This window comes from Cygnus olor (genome assembly GCF_009769625.2).
Source record: "Cygnus olor isolate bCygOlo1 chromosome W unlocalized genomic scaffold, bCygOlo1.pri.v2 SUPER_W7, whole genome shotgun sequence".
Lineage (NCBI taxonomy): Eukaryota > Metazoa > Chordata > Aves > Anseriformes > Anatidae > Cygnus > Cygnus olor.
Genome location: NW_024429078.1, coordinates 546,007 through 564,739, shown reverse-complemented (window position 1 = coordinate 564,739; position 18,733 = coordinate 546,007). Strand labels below are relative to the sequence as shown.

General features: G+C 47.5%; 1 protein-coding gene across 1 annotated transcript in view; it reads right to left on the bottom strand.

Moving 5' to 3' along the window:
• The window catches only part of LOC121063021 (CUGBP Elav-like family member 4), a 1,483,068-nt gene that overhangs the window by 1,355,644 nt on the left and 108,691 nt on the right, over positions 1-18,733 (bottom strand). The window lies entirely within an intron of this gene.

Sequence of the window (18,733 nt, the reverse complement as noted above, 5' to 3'; positions counted from 1 at the left end):
CAGTCTCACATCAGTGCCTGGTAAAATTATGGAGAAGATGATCCTTGAAGTTATTGAAGCGCACCTGGGGGACAATGCAGTCATCGGTCCCAGCCAACATGGGTTCACGAGGGGTAGGTCCTGCCTAACAAATTTGATTTCCTTTTATGATAAGATCACCCATCTAGTCGATCAAGGGAAACCAGCTGATGTCATCTTTTTGGACTTCAGCAAAGCTTTTGACACGGTATCCCATAGGACCCTACTGGACAAAATGTCCAGCATACAGCTAAACAAAAACATCATCCGATGGGTGAGCAAGTGGCTGACGGGCAGGGCTCAAAGGGTTGTGGTAAATGGGGCCGCATCATGCTGGCGGATGGTCACCAGTGGGGTCCCTCAAGGCTCCATTTTAGGGCCAGTCCTCTTCAATGTTTTTATAAACGATTTGGATGTAGGACTAGAAGGTGTTTTGAGCAAATTTGCCGACGACATCAAACTTGGAGGAGTTGTGGACTCTGCTGAGGGTGTGTCCTGGTTTCAGTTAGGACAGGGTTAATTTTCCTCCTAGTAGCTGGCAGGGTGCTGTGTTTTGGATTAGGATGAGAAGAGCGCTGATAACATGCTGATGTTTTAATTGTTGTAGAGCAGTGCTTACACCAAGCCAAGGACTTTTCAGCTTCTCCCTCTGTCCTGCTAGCGAGCAGGCTAGGGATGCAGCAGGAGCTGGGAGGGGACAGACCCAGGACAGCTGACCCAAACTGGCCAAAGGGGTATTCCATACCATCTGACGTCATGCTGAACAATATATAGGGGTGGCTAGCCGGGGTGGAGGGGGGGGCCGGCTGCTCGGGGATAGGCTGGGCATCGGTCAACGGGTGGTGAGCAATTGCATTGTGCATCACTTATTTCGTACACATTATTACTATTAATACTATTATTAATACTATTATTATTATTATTGTTATTCTTTTCCCTGTCTTAATAAACTGTCTTTATCTCAACTCACAGACTTCACTTTCCCTTTTCTCTCCCCCATCCCGGAGAGGGAGGGGGGAGGGTGAGCGAACGGCTGTGTGGTGTTTGGCTGCCAGCCGGGCTAAACCACAACAGTCCATTTGGCGCCCAACGTGGGGCTCGAAGGGTTGAGATATCGACAGATTTGACCAGAGTGTGTTAAACTAAAATTGGTATAAGTATTCGACCTGCTTAATAGTTGCTAGTCACAATGTTGATTGCCTTAATCTCAAGTCTGCTGTGCCTGTTTCCCAAATTGAGTTTTATAGCACGTTGCTTTCTGTATGTGCTCCCTGTCGTGCTGTTTATCCTTTCCGGGCCCTGGTTTAAGATTGTTATGGTACTGTGTGGTGTAATGATGGCTTATGAAATGATGAGATTTCTGGTCATGACTCTAACCTGGTATTTGTACTCAGCACTGTCGTCGACTCCATACTTCGGAAACCATATCTCAGAAACTATTAGCAATTACACCTATTGCCTTTTTTCATCAGGGAGTCAATCTGTGGAGGGGACAGGGGAAGATATTTTTTCCTACCTGTTCACTCTCCCTTCCTCCTTCACCACCCTCTTATCCCCCGAGCTAGTTACGGTAGCTCTCCAAGATGTTGAATATCCTTGGGATACTCAGACCAGCATGTTCTTGTTGTTATGTCTCCTGAATGCGCTTCAGGTTTTGTTTAAGGTTAAACAACTACTTAGGAATCTCATCTGGAGATCTGTCTTGAGGCGGGATAGTTGCGAGTGGCAGGGAGTGTGGGAGGATAGGGGCAGGTTTCTAGAGCAGTGGGCACCTCCAGTGTTTTGGACATTCACCCCTGAACAACTGCAAAATCCTAAAAAACTGGTAGAATGCTTGAAAAAAAAGTGTCATGACTCTGGCAGTTCCAAAGTGACACAAATCACAGTGGCGTGCTGGGGTCTGGCTTGTGCCTATCCAGCTGCAGTTGATGCTACAATCAACCTAGTGACAGACCCTGCAGCAGTTCCAGATCCAGCTCCCGCAGCCGTTCCAGCCCCTGCAGCTGCTCCAGCTCCTGCAGCCGCTCCCACTCCTGTGGCTGGGTCAGAGAAACGAACTGTAGCAGTGCAAGTTGCCCCTGCAGAGGGTATTCCAAACCCTGTGGCAGACCCTGTAGCTGGGTCAGAGAAGCGAGCTGTAGCAGTGCAAGTTGCCCCTGTAGACAAGGTGAAAAAATGGTATAGAGACTCAGGTCGTGTAGAACGCAGACAGTCTTCTGCTAGGTCTAGGTATAGAGAAGACGAGGCTGGGCCATCAGAGATGCAGGAGGATGAAGACGAAGATGAGGATGTCGAAAAATCAACAGTAATTACCCAAAACCTATACCAGCGTGAGCTACGAGATGTGCAAAAAGATTTTGGTCACTGTATAGGTGAACAGCTTGTCACCTGGCTGCTCCGGTGCTGGGACACTGGAGCCAATTGTGTGGAATTAGAGGGCAGGGAAGCCAGGCGGCTGGGATCCCTTGCTAGAGATGCAGGCATTGACAAAGCAATTGGAGATGGAGCACGATCTCACAGCCTCTGGAGGCGTCTCCTGTCAGCTGTGAAGGAAAGGTATCCCTTCAAGGAAGAACTTGTATGTCTACCAGTCAAGTGGACCTCCATGGAGAAGGGAATTCAGTACCTGAGGGAATTGGCCGTACGGGAAGTAATTTATAAGGACCTAGACGACGCCCAAATATCCACAGATCCAGATGAAGTCCAGTGTACTCGACCCATGTGGCGGAAGTTTGTACAGAATGCACCATCATCATGGGCCAGCTCATTGACAATAATAACCTGGAAAGATGGTGAAGACCCCACAGTGGGTGACATGGCTAAACAACTCCAGGAGTACGAAGGAAATCTCTCCTCTTCCCTACAGGCCTGCGTCTCGGCTGTGGAGAAACTCTCTGAAGAGTTCCACCAACTTAAAGAGAATTTATCTTCCCCCCCACCTGAACAAACCAGTGGCCACCAACTAAAAGAGAATACTTTGGAGAAACTTTCTGAAGAGGTCCAGCAACTTAAAGAGAGTGTATTTTCTTCCCCACCTGTACAAACCAGTGTCTCGGCTATTAGGGGTAAACGTTCATCCGTGCAAAGAAGACAATATGGTGGGTACACACCCCGCGCCACCCTGTGGTTTTACCTACGTGACCATGGAGAGGACATGAGAAAATGGGATGGAAAATCTACTGAGACCCTAGAGGCACGGGTACGTGAGTTGCAAAAGAAAACAATCGGGAGAAAGGGGTTCTCTGAAAAGTTTGCTGCTCCAACTTCCAGCAGGCAGTCCTTTAAACACAGAAATGAAGATTCTGACCAGGACTAGAGGGGCCCTGCCTCCAGCCAGGGGGAGGAAAGGGACAATCGAGTTTATTGGACTGTGTGGATTCGATGGCCTGGCACGTCTGACGCACAGAAGTACAAGGCTTTAGTAGACACCGGTGCACAATGTACTCTAATGCCATCAAGCTGTAAAGGGCCAGAGCCCATCTGTATTTATGGCGTGACAGGGGGATCCCAGCAGTTAACTGTATTGGAGGCTGAAGTGAGTCTAACCGGAAATGAGTGGCAAAAGCACCGTATTGTGACTGGCCCGGATGCTCCGTGCATCCTTGGCATAGACTTGAATAGATCTTAGAAGAGGATATTTCAAGGACCCAAAAGGGTTCTGCTGGGCTTTTGGCATAGCTGCCTTAGAGACAGAGGACATTAAACAGTTGTCTACCTTGCCCGGTCTCTCAGAGGACCCTTCTGTTGTGGGGTTGCTGAGGGTTGAAGAACAGCAAGTGCCAATCGCTACCACAACTGTGCACCGGCGGCAATATCGCACCAACCGAGACTCCCTGATTCCCATCCACGAGCTAATTCGTCAACTGGAGAGCCAAGGAGTGATCAGCAAGACCCATTCACCTTTTAATAGTCCCATATGGCCAGTGCGAAAGTCTAATGGTGAGTGGAGACTAACAGTGGACTATCGTGGCCTGAACGAAGTCACGCCACCACTGAGTGCTGCAGTGCCGGACATGCTAGAACTCCAGTACGAACTGGAATCAAAGGCAGCCAAGTGGTATGCCACAATTGATATTGCTAATGCATTTTTCTCCATCCCTCTAGCAGCAGAGTGCAGGCCACAGTTTGCTTTCACTTGGAGGGGAGTCCAATATACTTGGAATCGGCTGCCCCAGGGGTGGAAACATAGCCCTACCATTTGCCATGGACTGATCCAGTCTGCGCTGGAGCAGGGGGAGGCTCCTGAACACCTGCAGTACATCGATGACATCATTGTGGGGGGTGACACTGCAGAGGAAGTTTTCGAGAAAGGGAAGAAAATAGTCCAAATCCTTCTGAAGGCTGGTTTTGCCATAAAACAAAATAAAGTTAAAGGACCTGCACGAGAGATCCAGTTTTTAGGAATAAAATGGCAAGATGGACGTCGTCAAATCCCAATGGATGTGATCAACAAAATAACAGCTATGTCTCCACCAACTAGCAAAAAAGAAACACAAACTTTCCTAGGTGTCGTGGGGTTTTGGAGAATGCACATTCCAAATTACAGTCTGATTGTAAACCCGCTCTACCAAGTAACCCGTAAGAAGAATGCTTTTGAATGGGGCCCTGAGCAACAACAAGCCTTTGAACAAATTAAGCAGGAAATAGTTCATGCAGTAGCCCTTGGGCCAGTCCGAACAGGACCAGATGTAAAGAATGTGCTATACACCGCAGCCGGGGAGAATGGCCCCACCTGGAGCCTCTGGCAGAAAGAACCTGGGGAAAAGTGGCCAGTTCTCTATCTCTATACTGATTCATGGATGGTAGCAAATGCCCTGTGGGGGTGGTTACAGCAATGGAAGCAGAACAACTGGGAACGCCGTGGCAAACCCATCTGGGCTGCTGCATTGTGGCAAGATATTGCTGCCCGGGTAGAGAACCTGGTTGTAAAGGTACGCCATGTAGATGCTCATGTGCCCAAGAATCGGGCTACTGAAGAACATCAAAACAACCAGCAGGTGGATCAGGCTGCTAAGATTGAAGTGGCTCAGGTGGACCTGGACTGGCAACATAAAGGTGAATTATTTATAGCCCGATGGGCCCATGACACCTCAGGCCATCAAGGTAGAGATGCAACATACACATGGGCTCGTGACCGAGGGGTGGACCTGACCATGGACACTATAGCACAGGTTATTCATGATTGTGAAACATGTGCTGCAATTAAACAAGCCAAACGGTCAAAGCCTCTCTGGTATGGAGGACGATGGCTGAAATACAAATATGGAGAGGCCTGGCAGATTGATTACATCACACTCCCCCAAACCCGCAAACGGCAAGCGCCACGTACTTACAATGGTGGAAGCAACCACCGGATGGCTGGAAACATATCCTGTGCCCCATGCCACCGCCCGGAACACTATCCTGGGCCTTGAAAAGCAAGTCCTATGGCGACATGGCACCCCAGAAAGAATTGAGTCAGACAATGGGACTCATTTCCGAAACAACCTTATAGACACTTGGGCCAAAGAACATGGTATTGAGTGGGTGTATCACATCCCCTATCATGCACCAGCCTCCGGGAAAGTTGAACGATACAATGGACTGTTAAAGACTACACTGAAAGCAATGGGTGCTGGGACATTCAAGCACTGGGATACACATTTGGCAAAGGCCACCTGGTTAGTCAATACTAGAGGATCTGCCAACCGAGCTGGACCTGCCCAATCAAACCTGTTACGCACTGTAGAAGGGGATAAAGTTCCTGTAGTGCACATAAGAAACATGTTGGGTAAGACAGTCTGGGCTACTCCTGCCTCAGGAAAAGGCAAACCCATTCGTGGGATAAACTGTCTTTATCTCAACTCACAGGCTTCACTTTCCCGTTTCTCTCCCCCATCCCGGAGAGGGAGGGGGGAGGGTGAGCGAACGGCTGTGTGGTGTTTGGCTGCCAGCCGGGCTAAACCACTACAGGGTGGAAAGGCCTTGTAGAGAGATCTGGACAGATTGGAGAGCTGGGCAATCACCAACCACATGAAGTTTAACAAAAGCAAGTGCCGGGTCCTGCACCTGGGATGGGGCAACCCTGGCTATACGTACAGACTGGGCGACGAGACGCTGGAGAGCAGCCCTGCAGAGAGGGATCTGGGGGTTGTGGTTGACAGCAAGTTGAATATGAGCCTGCAGTGTGCCCTGGCAGCCAGGAGGGCCAACCGTATCCTGGGGTGCATCAAGCATGGCATCACTAGTCGGTCGAGGGAAGTGACTGTCCCGCTCTACTCTGCACTGGTGCGGCCTCACCTCGAGTAATGTGTGCAGTTCTGGGCACCACAGTACAAAAAGGACATTAAACTGTTGGAGAGTGTCCAGAGGAGGGCGACAAACATGGTGAAGGGCCTAGAGTGGAAGACATATGAGGAGTAGCTGAGGTCACTGGGCCTGTTCTTCCTGAAGACGAGGGGGGACCTCATCGCAGTCTACAACTTCCTCGCGAGGGGGAGTGGAGAGGCAAGCGCTGACCTATTCTCCGTTATCACCAGTGATAGGACCTGCGGGAACAGTGTTAAGCTGAGGCAGGGGAAGTTTAGGCTGGACATCAGGAAGAGGTTCTTCACCAAGACGGTGGTCGCACACTGGAACAGGCTCCCCAGGGAAGTAGCCACTGCACCAAGCCTGTCTGAATTTAAGAAGCGTTTGGACTGTGCACTTAGTCACATGGTCTAAACTTTTGGGTAGACCTGTGCGGTGCCAGGAGTTGGACTTGATCCTTATGGGTCCCTTCCAACTCGGGATATTCTATGATTCTACTAATGAAGAACTTCCTCTTCGCCTTTCTGAAAAGTGAGCAACAGCATAGATGAGTGTTTGTTTCTGCCTGAATACAGACTTAAGTATCAGATATGGAGGACCATACAAAATTTGGGAACTCAAAAGAACCCACACATTGTGGCAAGGTAGGGCATGAGATCCTACTCTAGCAGCAGCACTGGGAACAAGCCCCTTACTGTCACACCATGCTGAAGGTCTCATGCCTTTCTTCTGTAACCAAGCACTTTGAATAAAGGGCATAAAAGGATTTGGGACTTCCTACTGCATAGGACTATTCCTACTGCTCAGCCTGACTCGCATCCACAAGTATTCTCCATTTGCATTTACACCAGAAAGTCACCATCCTGCACACTCTGCCGCAAGGGCTCACTGCCTTTGTGCACAGGGCTAGAAGCCAGTCCCAGCAAAGCCTCAAACAACAACAACAACAAAAAAACCATGGTGCTTTACAGACCAGCAGAACTTCAGAGATACCCCAGTGGATCACACGTCCGTTTCTTCCAGAAAGCTGTTTTACTAACTACAAGGACTAAAGCCCTGTCATAGGAGGGCAGAGCAGAAAACCCTACTAAACCTTCTCTCCCCACCTCTGTCCACCTTTTCTTGTATAACTGGTCAACATTGCAATCTTATATCAGTTATAGATGTTTGTTATATAACAGATATAACTGTTATAACTGATGTTATACAGCAGTTATACATGTCTGGGGTTGGACCCGATGATCTCGAGGTCCCTTCCAACCCCTACAGTTCTGTGCTTCTGTAATTCTCACGTGATCAGATCTTTCCTTCTTACTGCAGTATAATGAAAACCTGCCGGTTCCTGCAGCAAAGAAATGCTTGTTATGCAGAGAACATTTTCTCTGAAGTTACTACAGAGTACCTGCAACCTCGCCAGCTCCTTGAAGTGGAGGTATCATATCTCTCAAGGTTCAGGCAGCATGTCCATCAAACCGTGAGCATCTTCCAAGAGGAAAACAAGAACTGACAGACTGCCAAGGAAACAAACGTCTCCCATAGCCTCATCTTGACCCACTCACCTTCTCCACACACATACGAAAACCATGCAACAGGTGAGCAAACAGTAGACTCAACTCTTTTCAGCTCTGATCACCACTGAGACTTGTCCATGTAACATACACCATTTTATTCAGGTTGGTTCCTTAAACACTAGTACTGAAGAACAAAATACTTGTTTACAGAATCACAGAATTGAAGGGGTTGGAAGGGACCTCCAGAGATCATCGGGTCCAACCCCCCTGCCAAAGCAGGTTCCCTAGAGCAGGCTGCCCAGGTAGGCGTCCAGACGGGCCTTGAATATCTCCAGAGAAGGAGACTCCACAACCTCCCTGGGCAGCCTGTTCCAGTGCTCCGTCACTCTTACCAAGAAGAAGTTCTTTCACATGTTAGTGCGGAACTTCCTGTGATCCATCTTGTGGCCATTACCCCTTGTCCTGTCCCCACAAACCACTGAAAAGAGGTTGGCCAAATCCCTCTGTCTCCCACACCTCAGGTATTTATACACATTGATGAGATCCCCTCTCAGTCTTCTCTTCTCAAGGCTGAACAGACCCAGGTCTCTCAGCCTTTCCTCATAGGGAAGATGCTCCAGGCCCCGTATCATCTTTGTGGCCCTCCGCTGGACTCTTTCCAGGAGATCCCTGTCCTTTTTGTACCGGGGAGCCCAGAACTGGACACAGTACTCCAGGTGAGGCCTGACCAGGGCAGAGTAGAGGGGGAGGATCACCTCCCTTGACCTGCTGGCCACACTCCTTTTAATGCACGCCAGGATCCTATTGGCCCTCTTGGCCACCAGAGCACACTGCTGGCTCATGGTCAACCTGTGGTCCACCAGGACCCCCCCCAGGTCCTTCTCCTCAAGGTCATCGATGAAGATGTTGAACAAGACCGGACCCAGCACCGACCCCTGAGGAACGCTGCTAGTCACAGGCCTCCAGCCGGACTCTGTGCTGCCGATCACCACCCTCTGAGCTCGGCCAGGCAGCCAGTTCTCAGCCTACCTTACTGTCCACTCCTCTATCCCACACTTTCTCAGCTTTGCTAGCAGGATGTCATGGGAGACAGTACTGAAAGCCTTGCTAAAGTCAAGGTAGATGACATCCACTGCTGTCCATATGAAGCAACTATATTGGGTTTCACGAACAGAAGTCAAACTGTTGAAAAAAAAAGATTTTTTGTTTCCCAGATATAAAAACAATTTCAAAGTAATCAATTTTCCCCACAGAAAGTTTTGATTGTGCAGAGAACCACTTATTTCACCAAAAAATGATGAAAAACTCTAACTGCACTTAACAGCTCACTTGCCATCAGCTGTTTGGGCTGGATGTCAATCTGGTTTCAGAGTGAACGGTTTCATATTCTGTAACAAATCCTTTGCACCAGCCAGCCCCGTGGAACAGCCCAGTGTAATCAATATTCCTGAACACATCTCTTAAAGAAAGATAGGGTGAAGGCAGTGCATTTTGCCCATCATCTGCTTGTATGGGTGATAATGATAATAAGTAATATAAAAAATAATAAGTGCAGTACTTTAGAATTATATCTGAATCTGAACAAAAAGTCTAATTGACTAATTACTGATAATGAAGGACTTGCTCCTAGCTGTTCCTCATTTCAATTCCATTTCTCTCAAACATGCCAAGTTTTCCAAACATATATCAATCAGCCGAAAGATGCTTTGTTTGGATGTCTTTCAGCTGTTCATTTGCTACCAGTGGACAGCTCTTTGGGCTAGTGTACAAACATCTGGAAACTCCCAGCTGGCAATTAACTCCCAACCTATTGAACTGCAGTCTCTTGCAAACATGAGGACATATCGAGGGGTCTCCTGGGAAACAGGGTTGTTAAAGAGAAGGCAGAAACAAAAACAGGAGCTTGAAAAAAAAATACAAGCTCTGGTTTAATTTTACCTCCAGGGAATTCAATAACATAAATAATAATTGCATGGAATACAGATGGATAATGATTACACAGCAACTTCAACCCCACAATAAGCCTGAAGATCCTGCACAAGCCTGGGAGGCAAAGCAGCCAGGGGACACATTCTGAGCTCAGCAGCCTAAGTCTGGAAACCAAGAATCATTTCACCCCACCAGCACTCAGCTCATCCTGGGAAGAAAAAAAAAAAAAAAAAGCACTTCAGCGAGTTAGTTAGCCCTTTGATGCTTTAAACCGGATAAATACCTCTGACAAGCTAAGAAGCACTGTTCACCTAACCTAGATGCAGCCAATTAAAACTAGTTACCCTAAGATCTACCATTAGTTCTTTCCACCTAGCACACAAGAGGAGCAAGCCATCCTCTGGTGCAAGATGCCAGCACAGCTTTCTCAGGTGCAGGCTTTTGGCCTCAAAGTCTCACACTCACACCAACAGCTTCCACCTGCCACCTCCAACCTCCCAGCTTCCTCAAGTGCATGCATTATCTCTACCCTAATTAATCCTCATTATATATGGGGGGAGATGAAGATGATGCATACTGGAGACCTATTAATAACCATAATTAAGGGCTTTCCCCCTTTCTTGCTTTATTCTGGCAGACAGCCACAGATATCCTGGTGCATTGTTCAGACCAAAGAACCAGGCACTTAGTGACTTATGACCCTTTCTTTGCCTGATGTGTTTTGGTGACATTTCATGATCCTATAAGAACTCCATAACCTCACACAAAGCACGCCTGAAAGCTTCTCCATGTATCTAGATCCAGAAGCACTGTCTGAACGCTAGGCTATAACCATGATCACTTCCAGGTATTTGCTCCATATCCAAACAAGTCCTTAAAGGTCCAGCCTAAATCTACTGAAAAAACTACTCAGACACTTCACCAGGGTTTGGAACCAGCCCTTAACCTTTCTGAGCATACCATAGGTTTGCTCTTCGGCATTACGAGGGCAAATTACAAAGTTTGTTAAGTGCTTTAAGACTCTTGGGTGAAAGCCAAAAGCTAAAGCAGATTCTGAGCTCAGGGTTGTAAATCCAATCAAAGGGATAGCTTGCACGTAACTCAAAGCTATGCAATTACACCAACATAAAATTAGTGTGAGAAACTAAGTTGTGTTTTTGCAGTTGAGAACTAATTTTCTGTATTCCAAGGTAGTTGTGTAGTCATAATAAGGAGAAATGCTAAGTAGATAAGTGGACTGTAGAAGGCCTCACTGTTCCAAAATAAGGTGGAAGCTTGAGAAAAACAGGATGAGCAGTGTGAGAACAGTAAAACAAAGATCACAAGTTCTCAAAACATAAGAAAGGGAAAAAAAAAAGGGGAAAAAGGAGAAATTAAAGGGTTGAAAAAAAAGAAAAAATGTACATATATGGTATAGAGGAGCATCAAGTAGCTTATGAACCTGTAGTACTCAGCCAATGAGGAAACAGGGGAGGTGACCAGGTGTTGGGTAATAGGGAATAAAAGGTTATGATTTGGTTTACTAAAATGTGCTCTTAATTGACAGGATGCCTGCCATTGCAATCGCAAATAAAATAGCTTCACAGAAGATCCTGTCTGAAGAAAATTATTTGAGATGTTTCTCACAATTTGGGGGCTCATCTGGGATCTTGTCGCCTACCAAAGAGTTCTTGCCACCACAGACAGGAAGGTGCACCCCGCTGATTTCAGTGGTCCTGTCGGAGGTGGTGGGTCGTCTCGGTATGGCTGGAAAGGACCGAGACTGTTAATCTGAATACAGGCTCTGTGAAGCTCTGGGGAGAAGGGAGGCCAGCACTGACATACCACAGACACAGCCCAGACATAGTCCAGCCCGGATCGGGTACAGGCACAGGGATTACTGCTGATAACCTGGACCAGGAAGCCATGCATGGACCGAGGTAAGGGAAACTTTACCGTATCTTGCCTCGGGTTAGGTTCAGGGAGACTCTTGTGTGGAGTGTAAGTGAGACACACTTTTAGTGCGAAGCGAGTGTGGAGTCCTGATCCATGAGGTTCTGTAGTCCCGCGAGGGGACGAATGAAGTCCCCTCGCCTGGAGAGGGATGAAGCAAAAGAGAGATGAGTGAAAGAGACTCTCGGGGGGTTTGGGCCCTTAGGTGTACAGAACCCTGAGCACGGTGAAGTGAGGTGCTCGGCAGTACACCCCACCTCTGTCCTAATCCTAGGTGAAGGCGTGTGGTACCCTGTGGGTGGTAAAATCCACAGCAGCACATCAGGAAGAGATGGGGATTAAGGGTTCCAAGAGTCAGCAGGGTGGGGGTGGAGACCCGGGGATTGTGCCTAAAGATAGCCCTTTGGGGAGAATGATAAGGAATTGGAAAAACAACCCAAAAACTAGGGAAAAAGATTAAAAAACTAAATAATTAAAAAATGGTTAGATACTGTGTAATTGTCTGGCCTAAAAAGCCAATAAAAGGAACTTCAGTATTTTGGCCAAAATACGAGTCTGATGAAAATTCAGGCTTGAAATTTATATGTAAACAATAAGGTTCCATTTTCGGAGGAGGAATCAAGTTATGCTCCCTATAATCCTAATACTGCACCGGAGGCAGTGGCAGCTGCTCCAGGAGGGGAGACAGGGACTGCAATTGACGCTGTCCCTAGAGAAGTCGCGCCGGGGAGCGCGGAGCGGCAGGAGCACAGGTGGGAGGGGGTCCCGGTGGGGCCTCGGGGCTGTGCAGGGCCGACGCAGGGCCAGTGCCACTCCCCCCTTACCAGCAGAGAGGTTAGGAGTTTTAAGAAGGAAATTAAGTCTTTAATTGAGGGCCTAGCAGAACAGTCAAATCCGTTTCTAAGGCCTAATTTGTATTCCTGGGGGGGAAAAGTCAATCTTAAGTATGTTATTCACTGGAGAAGAATGTTTAGGAGGGGAATGATTTGGCAGGCAGCTATGCAAGAATGGGAAAGAACTAACACCCCCCAGGACCAAGAGTAATTCCGATAGAGCAGAAATATCCGCTTCTCCAACTGAAACAATAACAACCCACAACATAGACATCATATGAGAGACTCGGGGTCAGAATGAGAAAGTACTTGCGGATGAATCCTGAGGACCCAGTAGCCCAAGGGCTCTTTAAAGTTCATTTTGTGATTAAAGCCTGGCCAGATATGCAGAAAAAGCTCCAGAAGGTGGGAGGATGGAGTGAGCAGTGTAGGTAGTATGAAGGTGTATGCCAGGAGGGGAGATGAGAAGGAAAAGCAGAGAGTGAAACAAATGGTATTCACAGCGTACTGGGTAGTGAGGCAGAGGGTTGGAGACAGAGGGCCCAGGATGGAAAGGAGAGGAAGAGAGACGAAGGAATGGCAGACAAGGAAAGCTACCTGTGTTGCAGCCTAAATCCTAGCAGGGACAGGCTTTGAGAAGATGTTTTAAGTGTGGCCAGGCCGGCCACTTCAAATAGGAGTATCCGGAGTGGAAGAAGAAGAGATCACTGTTATAAATTCAGAATAGGGGAGTCAGGGCTTCTCAGAAAGCTAGTTCCCTGATAAATGAAAAAGTGTACCTCGAGGGTTCCTTAAAGTGTACCTCAATGGAGATCACTCTACAATTATCATTGCAGGCAAAACAGACTTAACATAGAAAGATTAATAAAATTTATTACCTATTGCTGACAGGCTGGAGTGGTGAGAAACAGAGAAACAAGCTGGGGGCACCTTCCCCCATTCACTCTCTTCCACCTCTTCCCTGCCCTGAGTGGCACGGGGGGGCTGGGAGTGGGGGCTGCTGTCGGTCCATGGTGCTTTATTTCCCCCACTCCTTCACGGTTGCTCTCCCGCTTGCTCTGGTGCGGGGTCCCTCTCGTGGGGTGTCGACCTTCCTGGGCTGCTCCTGAATGGACTGCAGCATGGAGATCTGCTCCACTGCAGTATACCATGGGCTGCAGAGGGGTCTTCCCCACCAGAGGCCTCTCTGTGGGCCGCAGGGGGGCTTTGGCTCCGGCACCTGGAGCACCTCTGCACTGCACTCCCCTGCCTCTGCACTGACCTTGGTGTCTGCAGGGAGGTTTCTCACTCTCCCAGCTGCTGTTGTGCAGCATTTTCTTGTTGTGCAGCTTTTTTTTTTTTTTTCCTTTTCCTGGATGTGCTCTCATAGAGATTTAAACTGCATTGCTCATGGCTTGGCTCTGGGCAGTGGTGGGCTCCTTTGGAGCCAGCTGAAACTGGCCCTTATCTAACAAGGGGCAGCTGCTGGATTCTTCTCACAGGGGCTCCCACTGCAGCCCCCTCCACTACCAGAACCTTCCCATGTGAACCCAATACACTGGGGCAGCTAGGTCATTACTGGCCTGTAAAGTATTAAGGCTTAAATTAACTAATGAAACCCTAAAAGTGATGGGGGTAGAAGGGACTGGGATATCAGTGCCACTTTTTAGGGACACCAAGCTGAGACTAGGGATAGAATGATCACTGGGCAATTATTGTATGTACCCGAGGCAGGGACTAACTTGTTGGGAAGGGATTTGATAATGAAATTGGGCATTCAAATGGTAAATTGTTAGGCTGGAATAACAGTGTTATTAATGGGGTGCTCTCAGACCCTGAGAGCAAAGATATATTTGCCTTTGAGTGGACAGACCCTGAAATGGGGCGGAAGTGGCAATACAGAATCACAGAATCATCTAGGTTGGAAGAGACCTCCAAGATCACCTAGTCCAACCTCTGACCTAACACTAACAAGTCCTCCACTAAACCATATCACTAAGCTCTACATCTAAACATCCTTGAAAGACCTCCAGGGATGGTGACTCAACCACTTCCCTGGGCAGCCCATTCCAATGCCTAACAGCCCTTTCAGTAAAGAAGTTCTTCCTAATATGCAGAATCACAGAATCGTCTAGGTTGGAAGAGAATACAGATTGTAAACCCCTGAGGTAAAATTGTCAGGGCCACCAATTTATTTGGGCAAGTTCTAGAAAAAATTTTGGAGTAATTCCAACCTCCAAAGGAGGTGTTACTGTTACAATATGTGGATGATCTTTTATTGTCAGGACAGGAGAAAACAGCTGTGAAGGAAGCCACTAACAAGCTTTCTGGGAAAACAGGGCTTGAAAGTATTGGAAAAAAAATTACAATAAGTAGAAAGAGCAGTCAAATATTTAGGGCATTTAGTGTCTAAGAGGGAATTAAAAATAAATCCAGAGAAGATTCAGGGAACTGGTGAGCTACGCCTACCCAAAACTAAAAAGAACTAAAAAGTTTTATGAGTGTTGTGGTTTAACCCCGTCGGCAGCTAAACACCACACAGCCGATCGCTCACACTCCCCCCTCCCTCTCTGGGATGGGGGAGAGAAACGGGAAAGTGAAGCCTGTGAGTTGAGATAAAGACAGTTTATTAAGACAGGAAAATAATAATAACAATAATAATGATAATAGTACTAATAATAATAATGTGTACGAAACAAGTGATGCACAATTGCAATTGCTCACCACCCGCTGACCGATGCCCAGCCTATCCCCGAGCAGCCGGCCCCCCACCCTGGCTAGCCACCCCTATATATTGTTTAGCATGACATCAGATGGTATGGAATACCCCTTTGGCCAGTTTGGGTCAGCTGTCCTGGGTCTGTCCCCTCCCAGCTCCTGCTGCATCCCTAGCCTGCTCGCTGGCAGGACAGAGCGAGAAGCTGAAAAGTCCTTGGCTTGGTGTAAGCACTGCTCTGCAACAATTAAAACATCAGCATGTTATCAGCACTCTTCTCATCCTAATCCCAAACATAGCACCCTACCAGCTACTAGGAGGAAAATTAACTCTGTCCTAACTGAAACCAGGACAGATATCCACCCCTTATTCCATACCATTTATGTCATGCTCAGGTTACACTCTTTCCAATACCTTCTAGTTATTCACCATTTTCATCTATGGTATATAGCAATCGTGGTAGTGATGACATACAGTATTATATAATAATTAACATAATACAATTCAACTCATGGGCTGTTCTCACCCAGTATTAAATCCCCTTGAGGTACACACCGGACCTCCCCTTTCTTTTGCATTACCCACCAAGTGCATCCAGGTCCCTGAGCAAAAGCAATCCCACGAATGGGCTTGCCTTTTCCTGAGGCAGGGGTAGCCCAGACTGTTTTATCCAGCATGTTTCTTACGTGCACTACAGGAACTTTATCCCCTTCTACAGTGCGTAACAGGTTTGATTGGGCAGGTCCAGCTCGGTTGGCAGATCCCCTAGTGTTGACTAACCAGGTGGCCTTTGCCAAATGCGTATCCCAATTTTGAATGTCCCAGCACCCATTGCTTTAACAGTCCATTGTATCGTTCAACTTTCCCGGAGGCTGGTGCATGATAGGGGATGTGATACACCCACTCAATACCATGTTCTTTGGCCCAAGTGTCTATAAGGTTGTTTCGGAAATGAGTCCCATTGTCTGACTCAATTCTTTCTGGGGTGCCATGTCGCCATAGGACTTGCTTTTCAAGGCCCAGGATAGTGTTCCGGGCGGTGGCATGGGGCACAGGATATGTTTCCAGCCATCCGGTGGTTGCTTCCACCATTGTAAGTACGTGGTGCTTGCCGTTGCGGGTTTGGGGGAGTGTGATGTAATCAATCTGCCAGGCCTCTCCATATTTGTATTTCAGCCATCGTCCTCCATACCAGAGAGGCTTTGACCGTTTGGCTTGCTTGATTGCAGCACATGTTTCACAATCATGAATAACCTGTGCTATAGTGTCCATGGTCAGGTCCACCCCTCGGTCACGAGCCCATCTGTATGTTGCATCTCTACCTTGATGGCCTGAGGTGTCATGGGCCCATCGGGCTATAAATAATTCACCTTTATGTTGCCAGTCCAGGTCCACCTGAGCCACTTCAATCTTAGCAGCCTGATCCACCTGCTGGTTGTTTTGATGTTCTTCAGTAGCCCGATTCTTGGGCACATGAGCATCTACATGGCGTACCTTTACAACCAGGTTCTCTACCCGGGCAGCAATATCTTGCCACAATGCAGCAGCCCAGATGGGTTTGCCCCTGCGCTCCCAGTTGTTCTGCTTCCGTTGCTGTAACCACCCCCACAGGGCATTTGCTACCATCCATGAATCAGTATAGAGATAGAGAACTGGCCACTTTTCTCGTTCAGCAATATCTAAGGCCAGCTGGATGGCTTTCACTTCTGCAAACTGACTCGATTCACCTTCTCCCTCAGCAGCTTCTGCAACTCGTCGTGTAGGACTCCATACAGCAGCCTTCCATCTCCGATGCTTTCCCACAATACGACAGGACCCATCAGTGAACAGGGCATATTGCTTCTCATTTTCTGGTAGTTTGTTGTACAGTGGGGCTTCTTCAGCACGGACCACCTCCTTCTCTGACGATATCTGAAAATATTTGCCTTCTGGCCAGTCCATAACAACTTCCAAGATTCCTGGGCGACTGGGGTGTCCAATTCGAGCCCGCTGAGTAATCAGTGCAACCCACTTGCTCCATGTAGCATCAGTTGCATGATGTGTAGAGGGGATCCTTCCTTTGAACATCCAGCCTAGTACCGGCAGTCGGGGTGCCAGGAGGAGCTCCGCTTCAGTACCGACCACTTCCGAAGCAGATCGAACTGCTTCATATGCTGCCAATATCTCCTTTTTGGTTGGAGTATAGCGGGCCTCAGATCCTCTGTATCCCCGACTCCAAAACCCCAGGGGTCGACCTCGAGTTTCCCCAGGTTCTTTCTGCCAGAGGCTCCAGGTGGGACCATTCTCCCCGGCTGCGGTGTAGAGCACATTCTTTACATCTGGTCCTGTTTGGGCTGGCCCAAGGGCTACTGCATGAACTATTTCCTGCTTAATTTGTTCAAAGGCTTGTCGTTGCTCAGGGCCCCATTCAAAATCATTCTTATGGGTTACTTGGTAGAGCGGGTTTACAATCAGACTGTAATTTGGAATGTGCATTCTGCAAAACCCCACAACACCTAGGAAAGTTTGTGTTTCTTTTTTGCTAGTTGGTGGAGACATAGCTGTTATTTTGTTGATCACATCCATTGGGATTTGACGACGTCCATCTTGCCATTTTATTCCTAAAAACTGGAACTCTCGTGCAGGTCCTTTGAGTTTATTTTGTTTAATGTCAAAACCGGCCTTCAGAAGGATTTGGACTATTTTCTTCCCTTTCTCAAAAACTTCCTCTTCTAAGAGCACCCTACCAGCTACTAGAAGGAAAATTAACTCTATCCGAACTGAAACCAGGACAAAGAGAAAGAGGTTTTTAAGGAATTAGTCACGAAGTCCAAAGGAAAATAGATACTCCCTGAGGGGAGAGAAATGCTGAATAAAGTGCTAATGAGGCAAATATTAATTGTTTTGCACGAAGAGGGTCATTGGGGAATTCAAGCAATGTGTGACGCTGTGCTATGGAAATATGTATGTGTAGGAATATATATATATTCTGGCTGAACAAGTACACAGGAGTTTTGTAGTATGTCAAAAGGTAAATAGGAAAATTATCCGCAGTCAGTCCAAAGGGGAGTGAGAACCAGGAATTCAACGCTTCCAAAATGTACAGGTAGATTTTACAGAACTCCCTAGAGTAGGTAGATTTAAATACTTATTAGTCTTGGTCGATCATTTGTCAGGGTGGGTGGAAGCTTTCCCTTCAGTATCTGCTACTGTGAACATAGTAACTAAAGTAATTACAAATAATTCCCAGGTATGGAATTGTTGAAAATATTGACTAAGTTCTGGAAACTCAGCTTCCCCAAACAAAGTGCTTACCTTTGGCACTTCTCCGAATTCAGACTGCACCAAGAAAAGATGTGGGAGTTTCACCATATGAAATATTATTTGGATTGCTGTACATGGACAAAGGGAATGAATTACCTCAATTTGAGACAAAAGATGCTTTTCTTAAGAACTATATACTGGGGCTGTCGTCCTCTTTGTCATCTCTCAGGACCCGTGGATCATTAGCTCAAACCCCACCCTTGGAAGTCCTGATCCATCCATTC